This window comes from Chiloscyllium punctatum, chromosome 1, assembly GCF_047496795.1.
Source record: "Chiloscyllium punctatum isolate Juve2018m chromosome 1, sChiPun1.3, whole genome shotgun sequence".
Taxonomy (NCBI): domain Eukaryota; kingdom Metazoa; phylum Chordata; class Chondrichthyes; order Orectolobiformes; family Hemiscylliidae; genus Chiloscyllium; species Chiloscyllium punctatum.
The window spans coordinates 110,723,791-110,737,945 of NC_092739.1; the positions used below are offsets into that span (position 1 = coordinate 110,723,791).

General features: G+C 44.0%; 1 long non-coding RNA gene across 1 annotated transcript in view; it reads right to left on the minus strand.

Moving 5' to 3' along the window:
* Positions 1–694: 694 nt before the first annotated feature.
* The window catches only part of LOC140478695 (uncharacterized), a 79,181-nt gene continuing 65,720 nt past the window's right edge, over positions 695–14,155 (minus strand). Inside the window, exons 3-4 of the long non-coding RNA XR_011960845.1 lie at positions 13,848–13,948; positions 695–1,516 (exon numbers count right to left, since the gene is read on the minus strand). This is a non-coding gene — a long non-coding RNA (uncharacterized lncRNA). The remainder of the gene's footprint in view (positions 1,517–13,847; positions 13,949–14,155) is intronic.

Genomic DNA, 14,155 nt, shown 5'->3' on the forward strand with positions numbered 1-14,155 from the left:
TCTCCCTTTTTCATTCCTCAGCTCATTGTGTCATCATAAGAGGCTCTCTCTATCATATCCTCACACTGGTTCAGACTGTCTCTTTGGCCATTACTGTAACTATCCCAGTCCATCTGTATTTCCTTCCAGTTCTGAAAAACGTGAAACCAGGTATGCTTGTGTTGCCACTTCTTCTGTTCTTTAAATCAATTTCAGTGTTAGCTATAATAGTTCAGATCTTCTAGATATCAGCAATGCCACACTCATTGCTGTCTTCTGTGAGTTTTCTCCAACTCGTCAATGTTACCCAGTTTCAGGAAAGGGTACCAATCATAACTAAACTACGAATCGATTAGTGTAGCCTCTTCAGGATAAGTTGAGCAATGTAGGAGAGTCAAAGGAAGGAGAGGACAGGGTCGCCTCTTTATCAGTGACAGTGACAATAAAACTCTCATCAATTGTCATAAAAATGCATCTGATTCACCAATATCCTTCAGGGAAGAAAATCTACCATCCTTAGGAACCCAGGAACAGAAATAGGCCATTCAAACCCTCAAGCCTGTTCCATCAGGTCTGTCTGATCTTACCTGGCCTATCTTACACATGATTAAGATTCAATGAGTTGTGGAAGGATCCAAGATGGCAGCAATCTGAAAGGATCATGTTACAGAGTTCCGCACTGCAGCACAAGCGGGATGAACTTTTAACCCACCCATCCCAGTCCATTGTGATATCCTGGGACTCTGGAAAGATCGTGGACTCTCAGAAAACTGTGAAAAATTAATTCTCCTGTGTTGCTTGCCATCCAGAGATGCTGAAGAAGGGAGGAGGAGTGTCCGAGGCTCGGCCCGCGTCTAGCCTACAGGATCCTCACACTCAATTACCTACCAGGCCCTGGTGAAGGAGCTCGGGAAATCTCGCGAGCTAGCCCCGATCTCTATCATGCTGCAAAAGCATGAACAGCAGCTAGGAGACCTGGAAAAAAAGATGGATGAGGTTGAACACACAGTCACAGCAGTGGAAGCTGATACCAGTTCCTCTAAGGATAGGATTCAAACCCTGGAGACACAGGTCCGTAATTTGTGTGACCAAGTGGATGATCTTGAGAACAGGAGCAGGAGAAAAAATATTCGGATCATCAGTCTGCCTGAGGGTAAGGAAGGTGAGTGGCCGGCAGAATTTATTGAGGACTGGTTGCTGAAATTCCTTAACTTGGAGGCTGGCATGAGGCCTGAAGATCGAGAGGGCACACCAGGTCATGGCACGGAGATCAGGTCTGGGTCAATGTCCTCGTCCTCTCTTGGTGCGGTTCCATCATTAACGAGATAAGGAGAGAATTGTGGAAGCTTCCAGAATCCATGGGAAGGATCCGAAGGCCCTAATTTACAAGGGCTCTAAGATCATGTTGTTCCAGGACTTCTCAGCGGTGTGATCGAGAAAAGAAAATCTTATGATGGTGTCAAGAGAAGACTGACGCAGCTTGGGATCCAGTACATTCTGAGGTATCCGAGGTGCTTCGGGTTCACCTTAGATGGATCTGTACAGAGTAGGCAACAGACTTTGTGGACAAGTTAACCTAATCTGAATAATAATATGTACGTATAGTAGTGTTGTTTGGGTATGTCTTTGTTGTTTCTTTTAAAAACAGCAACTCCGGTTGGAGCTTTCTTTTCTGATTTTTTTTCTATTGGTAATAATTTAGTTTAAATTATGTTTGGCGGCAGTTGAGGTGTGTACTTTCAATTTCCAAAGTAAGTTATACCAAAGGATTGTGTGGTGTATATACCCCCTTTTATTTCTTTAAAAAGTTTTATTTTCTTTATTCATATTGCCATTCTATTTGCTTGTTTTTCTGCTTGTGTTTGCAGTGCGGCTCTAGCTAGGAGGTGGGAAAATGGTTGGGATGGATAGCTGCCCCCTTTGGGCAGGGGGAGAGTTCCTCTTTACAGCTCCATTGGTGCTTTATATGTTGGTTTGTTTTTTTGGTTTTTATTGTTTTTAATCTTAGATAGTTTTGTAGGTTTGTTAAATGTAGTGATTTTAATTTATGTAGTTTTTATGTTTGATGGATCATATGACTAAGGCTCAGCAATTTGTGGTTTGAGTTCCTCCTCTCTGGAATTTGAATGTTACTGCAGAAGGTTATGGTTAATGACTTGGTTAAATGGTGTACCTGGAACATCAAGGGGGAGTCACTCACCAGTTAAGAGGAAGAAGATACTTTTGAGTCTTAGAAAGGAGAAGGCAGATATTGCTTTGTTACAGGAGACACACTTGGATGATAGGGACCATTTGAAACTACAGCAGAATGGATTTAGTTTTCATCTTTTAATACCAGAAGTAGGGGAGTGGCTACATTGGTTAGGGGGAATCTCCCATTTAACTTACTACGCTGTGTTAAAGACACACATGGGAGGTTTGTAATGCTCAAAGTCTTGATAAATGGGGAAAAATATGGTGTTTTAAATGTTTATTGCCCTCCAGCTCATCCCCTCAAAGTTTTGGTAAATCGGTTCTCTAAACTGATCAGTCGTGAGTCCCAGTATATCATTATAGGGGGAGATTTCAACTGTCTCATGGATTCCAGAGTCGACAGGTTGCCCAAAGGCCCCTCAATACCCTCTGTACAAATGAAACAATTAGTGGATCTGTGTGTGGAGTTGGGGTTGGTGAACGTCTGGAGGCGTCTCTACCCTACAGGCTAGGATTTTGCGTTTTTTTCCCAATCCACACAGATGTCACACCAAGATTGATTTTTTTCTGACCCCTGTGGCAACCCTGGACTTGGTGGCATCTTGTGCAATTGGGAATATTACCATCTCCAATCACGCTCCAGTGTACCTTATGGTTAAGATTAAAGACATCACAAGAGGTTCAAGCCATTGGCGAATGGATCCCTTTATCCTCAAGGATAATAGGTTTGTGGAGAATTTTTCTAGGGAATTTTGAGTGTTTCTAGACATTTACTCAGGGTCAGTTAGTAGTCCATCCTTTGGGAAACTGCCAAAGCCTATGCCGGTGGTTAGTTATTTCCTACTCTGCCAGTAGGAAGTGGCAGAAGGGTGAGCAGCAACATCTCCATGAAGTACAGTTGAAGGCAGCTGAGGAGGCTTACTTTGACAGGCCCTCATTGGTCAAACTACAGAGGACCATGGCGCTGCGGCCTCATTGAATTCCGTGCACATGCAGACAGCAAAGAAGGAGATTACTTTTGCAAAGCAAAGATTATATGAGCATGGTGACAGGCCAGGCAAATACTTAGCACATCTCACCAGGAAAACGAGTTACCCTCAAGCCATCACGGCGATTAAGGAAGGAGATCTAACATGTGATTCCAAAAAAAAATAATGTGGCATTCCAGAGATTTTACTCCAAGTTGTACCAATCTGAGGGTTGTGAGGAGGGGTGGGCCAAAATGGAATTTTTTTTAAAATCTGGAGCTCCCAGCGTTATCCCCGAATAAGAGTCTTTTCTCAGTACCTCCTTATCAGAGCAAAAGGTGCAGGAGGCTGTGAAGCAGAAAGGTGCCTGGTCCTGATGGACTTCCCAGCAATTTCTATAAGGAATTTATAAACATATTTGGGGACTCGATAGTTCGGGGCACAGATAGGCGGTTTTGTGGGAACGAGAGAGACTCACGTTTGGTATGTTGCCTCCCAGGTGCAAGGGTACGTGATGTCTCTGATCGTGTTTTCCGGGTCCTTAAGGGGGAGGGGGAGCAGCCTGAAGTCGTGGTCCATATTGGCACCAATGACATAGGTAGGAGGAGTGCTGAGGATGTTAGACAGGCTTTTAGGGAGCTAGGTTGGAAGCTCAGAGTTAGAACGAACAGAGTTGTTGTCTCTGCTTTGTTACCCGTGCCACGTGATAGAGAGTCGAGGAATAGGGAGAGAGAACAGTTAAATGCGTGGCTACAGGGATGGTGCAGGAGGGAGGGATTTCGGTACTTGGATAACTGGGGTTCTTTCTGGGGAAGGTGGGACCTCTATAAACAGGATGGTCTGCACCTGAACCTGAGGGGCACCAGTATCCTTGGGGGGAGGTTTGCTAGTGCTCTTGGGGGGGGTTTAAACTAACTCTGCAGGGGCATGGGAACCCAGACTGTAGCTTTAGGGTGCAGGACCTGGAGTGTAGGGAGGTTAGGAATATGGCATCAATCTTAAAGGCGGGTGCCTGTAAGCAGAGTGGCTTGAAGTGTGTATACTTTAATGCCAGAAGTATACGTAATAAGGTAGGTGAACTTGCAGCGTGGGTTGGTACCTGGGACTTCGATGTTGTGGCTATTACGGAGACATGGCTAGATCAGGGACAGGAATGGCTGTTGCAGGTTCCAGGGTTTAAATGTTTTAGTAGGGTCAGAGGTAGGGGTAAAAGAGGGGGGGGTGTGGCTTTGCTGGTCAAAGATAGTATTACAGCGGTGGAAAGGAAGATGGACGAAGATTTGCCATCTGAGGTAGTTTGGGTTGAGGTTAGGAATAGGAGAGGTGAGGTCACCCTGTTAGGAGTCTTTTACAGGCCTCCTAATAGTCCTAGAATCGTTGAAGAAAGGATTGTGAAGATGATTCAGGAGAAGAGTGACGGTAATAGGGTGATTGTTATGGGAGACTTTAACTTTCCTGATATTGATTGGGAAAGCTATAGCTCAAGTTCGTTAGATGGGTCAGTGTTTGTGCAATGTGTGCAGGAGAGTTTCCTGACACAATATGTAGATAAGCCAACAAGAGGTGAGGCCATACTGGATTTGGTTCTGGGTAACGAACCAGGCCAGGTATTAGAATAGAGGTAGGTGAGCACTTTGGGGACAGTGACCACAATTCGGTGATTTTTACTCTAGTGATGGAGAGGGATAAGTGTGTACTACAGGGCAAGAGTTATAGCTGGGGGCAGGGAAATTATGATGCGTTGAGGCATGACTTAGGATGTGTGGATTGGAAAAGTAGATTCCAAGGCAAGAGCGTAATTGATAGGTGGAACTTGTTCAAGGAGCAACTATTGAGTGTCCTTGATAAGTATGTACCTGTCAGGCAGGGAGGAAAGGGTCGTGTGAGGGAGCCGTGGTTTAATAAGGAGTTGGAATCCCTTGTTAAATGGAAGAGGGTGGCCTTTGTAAAGATGAGGCGTGAAGGTTCAATAGGGGCGATTGAGAGTTATAAGGTAGCCCGGAAGGACCTGAAGAGAGAGCTAAGAGCAGCAAGGAGGGGACATGAAAGGTCCTTAGTTGGTAGGATTAGGGAAAACCCTAAGGCTTTCTATAGGTATGTTAGGAATAAAAGAATGACTAGGGAAGGAATAGGTCCAATCAAGGATAGTAATGGGAAGTTGCGTGTGGAGGCTGAAGAGATTGGGGAGGCACTGAATGAATACTTTTCGTCAGTATTCACTCAGGAACAGGACATTGCTGTCGATATGAATACTGAGGCACGAATAAGTAGAATGGATGGCTTTGAGATATGTAGGGAAGAGGTGTTGGAAATTCTGGAAAGGGTGAAAATAGATAAGTCCCCTGGGCCTGATGGCATTTATCCTAGGATTCTCTGGGAAGCAAGGGAGGAGATTGCAGAGCCATTGGCCTTGATTTTTGTGTCCTCTTTGTCTACAGGAGTAGTGCCAGAGGACTGGAGGCTAGCAAACGTGGTTCCCTTGTTCAAGAAGGGGAGTAGGGATAATCCTAGTAACTATAGGCCAGTGAGTCTCACTTCTGTTGTGGGCAAAGTCTTAGAGAGAATTGTAAGGGATAGGATTTATGCACATCTGGATAAGAATGATGTGATCAAGGATAGTCAGCATGGTTTTGTGAAGGGCAGGTCGTGCCTCACAAACCTTATTGAATTCTTTGAGAAGGTGACTAAGGAGGTAGATGAGGGGAAAGCGGTAGATGTGGTGTATATGGATTTTAGTAAGGCGTTTGATAAGGTCCCCCATGGTAGGCTACTGCAGAAAATACAGAGATATGACATTGAGGGTGAGTTGGAGGTTTGGATTAGGAATTGGCTCTCTGGAAGAAGACAGAGGGTAGTAGTTGATGGCAAAGGTTCATCTTGGAGTGCCGTCACTAGCGGTGTTCTGCAAGGATCTGTTTTGGGACCATTGCTGTTTGTCATTTTTATAAATGACCTGGAGGAAGGGTTAGAAGGTTGGGTGAGCAAGTTTGCGGATGATACGAAAGTCGGAGGAGTTGTAGACAGTGAGGAAGGATATGGCAGGTTACAGCGGGATATAGAGAAGCTGCAGAGCTGGGCAGAAAGGTGGCAAATGGAGTTCAATGTAGCTAAGTGTGAGGTGATTCACTTTGGTATGAGTAACAAAAAGATGGAGTACTGGGCTAATGGTCGGATACTTGGTAGTGTGGAAGAGCAGAGGGATCTTGGTGTCCATGTACACAGATCTCTGAAAGTTGCCACCCAGGTAAATAGTGCAGTGAAGAAGGCATATGGCGTACTGACTTTTATTGGTAGAGGAATTGAGTTCCGGAGTCCTGAGGTCATGCTGCAGTTGTATAAGACTCTGGTGCGGCCGCATCTGGAATATTGTGTGCAGTTTTGGTCGCCATACTTTAGGAAGGATGTGGAGGCACTGGAACGGGTGCAGAGGAAGTTTACCAGGATGTTGCCTGGTATGGTAGGAAGATCCTATGAGGAAAGGCTGAGGCACTTGGGGTTGTTTTCATTGGAGAAAAGAAGGTTTAGGGGTGACTTGATAGAGGTGTACAAGATGATTAGGGGGTTAGATAGGGTTGACAGTGAGAACCTTTTTCCACGTATGGAGTCAGCTATTACAAGGGGGCATAGCTTTAAATTAAGGGGGGGTAGATATAGGACTGATGTTAGGGGTAGGTTCTTCACTCAGCGAGTCGTAAGTTCATGGAATGCCCTGCCAGTAGCAGTAGTGGACTCTCCCTCTTTATGGGCATTTAAACGGGCATTGGATAGGTATATGGAGGATAGTGGGTTCGTGTAGGTTAGGTGGGCTTTGATCGGCGCAACATCGAGGGCCGAAGGGCCTGTACTGCGCTGTATTCTTCTATGTTCTATGTTCTATGTTCTATATTGTTAGGCCCAATGCTCAACATGTTTAATGACTCATACAGCCATGATTGTCTCCCGCCATCTCTGAGGCCAATATTTCGCTTATTCTTAAAAAAGGGAAGGTCCCGGAGGACTGCGCTCCGTGCAGGCCCATTTCACTCTTAAACATGGACTTTAAAATCCTCTCTAAGACTCTTGTGTTATGGCTGGAGACTGTGTAATCTTCTATGGTTAAAGAGGACCAGACAGGCTTCATAAAGGGCCGCAAATCCTCCAGTAATGTTAGGAGACTGCTTAATGTAATTCAAGTGTGTCAACAACAGTCAATACAGGGATTGGTGATTTCTCTAGATGCAGAGAAGGCATTTGACTGAGTTGAGTGGCCGTACCTTTTCTATATTCTGGAGCAGTTTGGTTTGGGCAAAATCTTTATAAGATGGGTAAAGGTTCTCTACAGTGGTCCTTTTGTTGCGGTCATTACCAATGGGGTGCAATCAAGCAATTTTAGCATTTTTAGGGGCAGCCAGCAAGGCTGTCCCCTTTCACCACTGCTTTTTATGTTGGTGACTGAACCATTGGCAGAGGCCATTCATAGAGATCCCACTATATCGGCTCCAGAAATGGGGTCAAAATTACATAAGATTTTGTTGTACGTGGACAATAACCTAATTTTTTTGGCAAATCCAGCAGTTTCAGTGCCTCGCCTGAAACAATGCATCTGCATGTTTGCTGCCTTTTCGGGGTACAAGATTAATTTTGCTAAATCACAGGCTATGCCAATGGGTGGTCTTATGAAAGGTCTTGAGGACAAATATTGATTCCCATTTAAGTGGTCAGAGGCGGGGTTTGTGTATTTGGGCATATTCATTACTCCAGTTCTAGATCGGCTGTTCAAAACCAATTTTGTTCCATTATTTGACAAAATCAAACAAGATCTTCAAAAATGGGAGGCACTTCCGGTCTCGTGGTTGGGTTAATAGTGCTTATTAAGATGAATATTCTCCTTCGTTTGCTATACTCTATATGGATGCTCCCCCGATCCTCAATAAGCAAACACTCAGGAGGCTGAATGGACGATTCAGCTCCTTTATTTGGCATAATAAGCAGCCCCTCACTAAATTAGCTAAATTGCAATTGCCTCACAGATTGGGGGGAGTGGAACTACCAAACATTATAAGCTACCAAATAAGCTCACTTTTACCCTACATAAGTGATTGGGCTTGTGGGGACCCCCTTTCAATATGGTTAGATGTTGAAATCTCCCAGTCAAAGTGCCCCCTTACCAGCTTGCTGTTTTTGGACAAAATGAGGACAGTTAGGGAAAATTGCCATATCCCAATAGTTATCAATGCTGTTAAAGCATGGAGGGCAATTTGGCAGAGAGAAGACAAGATTGGCAAAACAACTTCTTTTGCACCTTTAAGTGAGTATGCTCGGTTTCTAACTAGGGATGATGGATACAGGATTCAAACGTTGGGCAGCTAGGGGTGTGTCTTGCATGGACAGTTTATTTGAGAGAGACACAGTGATGTCCTTTCATCAGTTAGCATGGAAATACGAGCTATCTAACAGGGACCTAGAACATAGAACATAGAACAATATAGCGCAGAACAGGCCCTTTGGCCCTCAATGTTGCGTCGACCTGTGAACTATTCTCAGCTCGTCCCCCTACACTATCCCATCATCATCCATTTCATTTCATTTTTTTGAAGTTAGGGATTTTATTCAAAAAAAGACTACACTTTTGACTGATCCCTACAAATCTGACATAGAGGGGAGGGTGTTCAGTGTTAAGAGTACACTTTCCGTCAGCACTTTATATCATCAATTGGGGGGTGCCCCCTCAGATGAGTTTGATCGGCTCTGCAGGGTGTAGGAGAGAGAGTGAGGTGTTGAGGTCTCCTCAGAGACATGGGAAGATATTTAGGAAAATGCAAGAAAGATACCAATTTGCAATAGGACCCATGCTTTACAGTTGAAGACTCTCCACGGGGTCCACTTGGCTCTGGATCGTTTGTCAAAATTTAAACCAGGGGTATCTTCAAGATGTCCCAAGTGCAAGGTCTGTATGGGCACTTTTACCCATTGTCTCTGGTCTTGTGGTAGGCTTCAAACATATTGGAGCGCTGTGACAGGTGCAATGGAGAGCGGTTTAGGGGTAAGGGTGGAGAAGGACCCAATTTCTCTTCTTCTGGGCCTGCCGAGTGTATCCCCTGTAGACACGCACAAGAAAAAAACTTTTCAATATCCTCACTTTTTGTGAAAGAAAGAATATCTTGTTAGGTTGGGTGTCTGAAAATCCCCCGGGCCTGTCAGGTTGGTGGAAGGTTGTTATGGAGCATATGTCCACCGATTTTCTCACAAGTATGGTACACCACAAAACTGAGACATTTTATAAGACATGGCAGCCCTTTTTGGAATATCTAGACACAGATTTATCTGCCACACTAACAAGGGTTTTTATATAGCCATAACGATTGTATTTTATGAGTTCAATATCCAGGGAGGAGGAACTGTGAACGTATGAGTATCTTGTTTAGCTGAGTTGAGTTATTACTATTTATTAGCTTGTTGTTAGTTATTTTTTATTTAGTTTAATGGATAGTTGCTTTTTTTATTCTATATTTTTCTATATATATTTGTACATTTGTATATGAGGGTGGGTTGTTTTTTTTGTATTTTTTGTACTGTTTTGAATTGTATTTTTTTTTATTTGTTGTAATATTAAAACATCTATTTTTTTCAATTAAAATGATTTTTTTTTAAAATTCAATGTGTTGTAGTTGACTCTTAATTGACTGCTGAAAATGCTATTCAGTTAAATGATAATTAGGGTGACCAACAAATGCTCACACCCCATGACAAAATAAAAACAAATTTCTGGCACATAGGCATAGATATAGAGTTATACAGCAGGGAAACAGGCCCTTTGGTCTAACCAGTCCATGCCCGACCATAATCCCAAGCTAAACTAGACCCACTTGCCTGCTCCTGGCCCACAATCCCTCCAAACTTTTCCTATTCATGTATCTATCCAAATGTCTTTTAAATGTTGTAATTGTACCTGCATCCACCACTTTCTCAGGAAATTCGTTCCACACATAAACCACGCTCTGTGTAAAAAAAAACTCTAATCCTTTCTTAATTCTCTCTCCTCTCACCTTAAAAATGTGCCCCCTTGTCCTAAAATCCCCCATCCTAGGAAAAAGACAACTCCCATTAACCCTATCTATACCCCTCATTATTTTATAAATGTCTAGAAGGTAGCCTCTCAATCTCTCAACGTCCTATGCTCCAGTGAAAAAAGTCCCAGCCAATCCAGCTTTTCTTTATAACTTAAACCTTCCACATCCAGTAACACCTTGATAAATCTCTTGTCCATCTTAATAACATACTTCCTATAACTGGGCAACCAGAAGTGGACATAAGAGGCCTCATAAGAGTCCAGAAGAGGCCTCACCAATGTCCTGTACAATCTCAACATGACTTCCAAACTCCGATACTCAAAGGATTGAGCAATGAAGGCAAGCATGCCAAATGCCGTTTTAACGACCCTGTCTCTTTGTGACACAAATTTCAAAGAATTATGTACCTGCATCCAGGTCCCTCTCTTCTACGATACTACCCAAAGCCCACCGTTAGTTGTATAAGGGATTAGTGGTGCTGGAAGAGCACAGCAGTTCAGGCAGCATCCAAGGAGCAGCGAAATCGACATTTCGGGCAAAAGCCCTTCATCAGGAATAAAGGCAGTGAGCCTGAAGCATGGAGAGATAAGCTAGAGGAGGGTGGGGGTGGGGAGAGAGTAGCATAGAGTACAATGGGTGAGTGGGGGAGGAAGTGAAGGTGATAGATCAAGGAGGAGAGGGTGGAGTGGATAGGTGGAAAAGAAGATAGGCAGGTCGGACAGGTCCGGACAAGTCAAGGAGACAGTTACTGAGCTGTAAGTTTGAAACTAGGATGAGGTGGGGGAAGGGGAAATGAGGAAGCTGTTGAAGTCCACATTGATGCCCTGGGGTTGAAGTGTTCCGAGGCGGAAGATGAGGCGTTCTTCCTCCAGGCGTCTGGTGGTGAGGGAGCGGCGGTGTAGGAGGCCCAGGACCTCCATGTCCTCGGCAGAGTGGGAGGGGGAGTTGAAATGTTGGGCCACGGGGCGGTTTGGTTGATTGGTGCGGGTGTCTCGGAGATGTTCCCTAAAGCGCTCTGCTAGGAGGCGCCCAGTCTCCCCAATGTAGAGGAGACCACATCGGGAGCAACGGATACAATAAATGATATTGGTGGATGTGCAGGTGAAACTTTTTTGGATGTGGAAGGCTCCTTTAGGGCCTTGGATAGAGATGAGGGAGGAGGTGTGGGCATAGGTTTTACAGTTCCTGCGGTGGCAGGGGAAAGTGCCAGAATGGGAGGGTGGGTTGTAGGGGGGTGTGGGCCTGACCAGGTAGTCACAGAGGGAACGGTCTTTGCGGAAGGCGGAAAGGGGTGGGGAGGGAAATATATTCCTGGTGGTGGGGTCTTTTTGGAGGTGGCGGAAATGTCGGCGGATGATTTGGTTGATGCGAAGGTTTGTAGGGTGGAAGGTGAGCACTAGGGGCGTTCTGTCCTTGTTACGGTTGGAGGGGTGGGATCTGAGGGCGGAGGTGCGGGATGTGGTCGAGATGCGTTGGAGGGCATCTTTAACCACGTGGGAAGGGAAATTGCGGTCTCTAAAGAAGGAGGCCATCTGGTGTGTCCTATGGTGGAACTGGTCCTCCTGGGAGCAGATACGGCGGAGGCGGAGAAATTGGGAATACGGGATGGCATTTTTGTAAGAGATAGGGTGGGAAGAGGTGTAAGACACTGACATTTTTTACAAACCCACCGACTCCCATAGCTACCTGGATTACACTTCTTTGATGTATGGTAAGGTGGTTAGGGTTTCTGGCTGTGTTTGGTCTGCTTGTCGTGGTTTGTTCTTGAGGAATCTGTGCACTGTATTTTTTGAGTATCCGTTCTTCTTGAATACATTGTATAGGTGGTTCTCCTCTGTTTTCCGAAGTTCGTCTGTGCTGTAGTGTGTGGTGGCTGGTTGGAATAGTATTCTGATACAGCTTTGTTTGTGTGTGTTGGGATGGTTGCTGGTGTAGTTAAGTATTTGGTCAGTGTTTGTCAGTTTTCTATACGCACGTTTGTAGTTCTCCGTTGTCCTTTCTTTCAACTGTGACGTCCAGGAATGCGAGTTTGTTGTCGGTTTCTTCCTCCTTGGTGAACTTTATGGCTGTGAGGGTGTTGTTGATGATGTTAAATGTTAACACAGGAAATGACATCAACACAAGCCCAAATACCCCATCCAGGAGAAAGATATAAATAGAAAGCAGGAGATAACAGCTTCGCTTCACTTGGAGGTCGCCACTGATGATGTTACCCAGCCAGGTAATGAAACATCTGGATATCAAACCTACAGCTCAGCGAGCAAACCTACACCCTAAATTATGTATCCAAATGTCAAGCTCACCCTGAATCCCATGGGACCTAATTTTACCCATTAGTCTACCATGCAGTATCATATCAAAGGCTTTATTAAAAACCAAATAAACAACGTCCACTGCTCCGGCATCAATCCTTTTAGCAACTTCTTCAAAAACCTCAATCAATGTTAGAGACATTAATCCTCTATGTTATTAATTATTGTCTCAAGCAAATAGTGAAACTAGAAAGATAGTTAAATGAATTTATTGTTCTTTTCTTCCCCTCTCCCCCAGCTGCTATTTAGTATTTATTGTAAGTAATAGGAGCAACTTAAAACAGGGAATGTAATGACCTAGTGGTTTTATCACTAGACTGTTAATCCAGAGACCCAAGTAATGTTCTGGGAATGCGGGTTGGAATCCTGCCATGGTGGATGGTGGAATTTGACCTCAATAAAATTCTGGAATTAAGAGTCGAGTGGTGACCATGAATCCATTGCCAAAAAACCCATCTGATTCACTAATGCGTTTTACTGAAGGAAACTTCCTGGTCTGGCCTCCATGTGGCTCCTGATCCACAGCAGTGTGGTTGACTCTAAATACCCATTGGCCTAACCAGTGATACCAAGACCTTATGAATGAATATAAAAACCAGAAAACTTACATGTAGTACAGATGGAATACTAATAAGTGTAATAAAATATTATTAAGAAGTAGATGCATTTGAAGTGTAAAGAAGTAAAATGGATAGATCAGATTCCCTACAGTGTGGAAACAGGTTCTTCAGCCTAACCAGTCCACACTGACCCTCCAAAGAGTAACCCACCCAGACCCATTTCTGGCTAATGCACCTAACACTATGTGCAATTTAGCACAGCCAATTCACCTGACCTGCACATCTTTGGATTGTGGGAGGAAACTGGAGCAAACCCACACAGACATGGTGAGAATGTGCAAACTCCACACAGTCACCTGAGGCTGGAATTGAATCTGGGACCCTGGTGCTGTGAGGCAGCAGTGCTAACCACTGAGCCACCGTGCCGCCTCAAATTTGATGACATTAAGATAAAAATGACAGTGTGAGGATACCTGATGAAGCAGTAGTGCTCCAAAAGCTTGTACTTTCAAATAAACCTGTTGGACTATAACCTGGTGTTGGGAGAGTTTTAAGTATGTAAGGACAGACAACTAGAACTACTGTAATTCCATATTCAAGGCCTTTTAATCTCTGGGGAGAGGTTCATAACAAGGAGTCTGGAAATCCAACTGGGAAAAAATATCATTAGTTTTTATTTTCATGGATAATTTTAATACTAAGAATGAAAAAAGTGTAATTCTAAACTCACTAAGAAACAATTGAGAAAAAACAAGCATTAAATATTTAGCGTTTGTTTCAACCTACCTTGGACCAACTAGGAGATTGGTATGGGTTTTGCAAGGCTCAAATGCTCCATCTAGTGGTCATGTTGGGTTTCTGGTACGACTCAGATGTTCATTAAAAAGCTATCAGATATAAATAAATAAGTCAATAAGGCTGGTTTGATGAATAGGACATCAACTGAAATACAAACAGCAAAACAGGCAAACTTGACTATGAAAGCATGGCTACAGGGCAGTGTGAATTTTGATATAAAACTAAATGGGATAAGGAAAGGAAAAAGGATGAGAAAGAGGGTGATGGGAGAAGCATAAAGAGCAAAGTTTACAAGC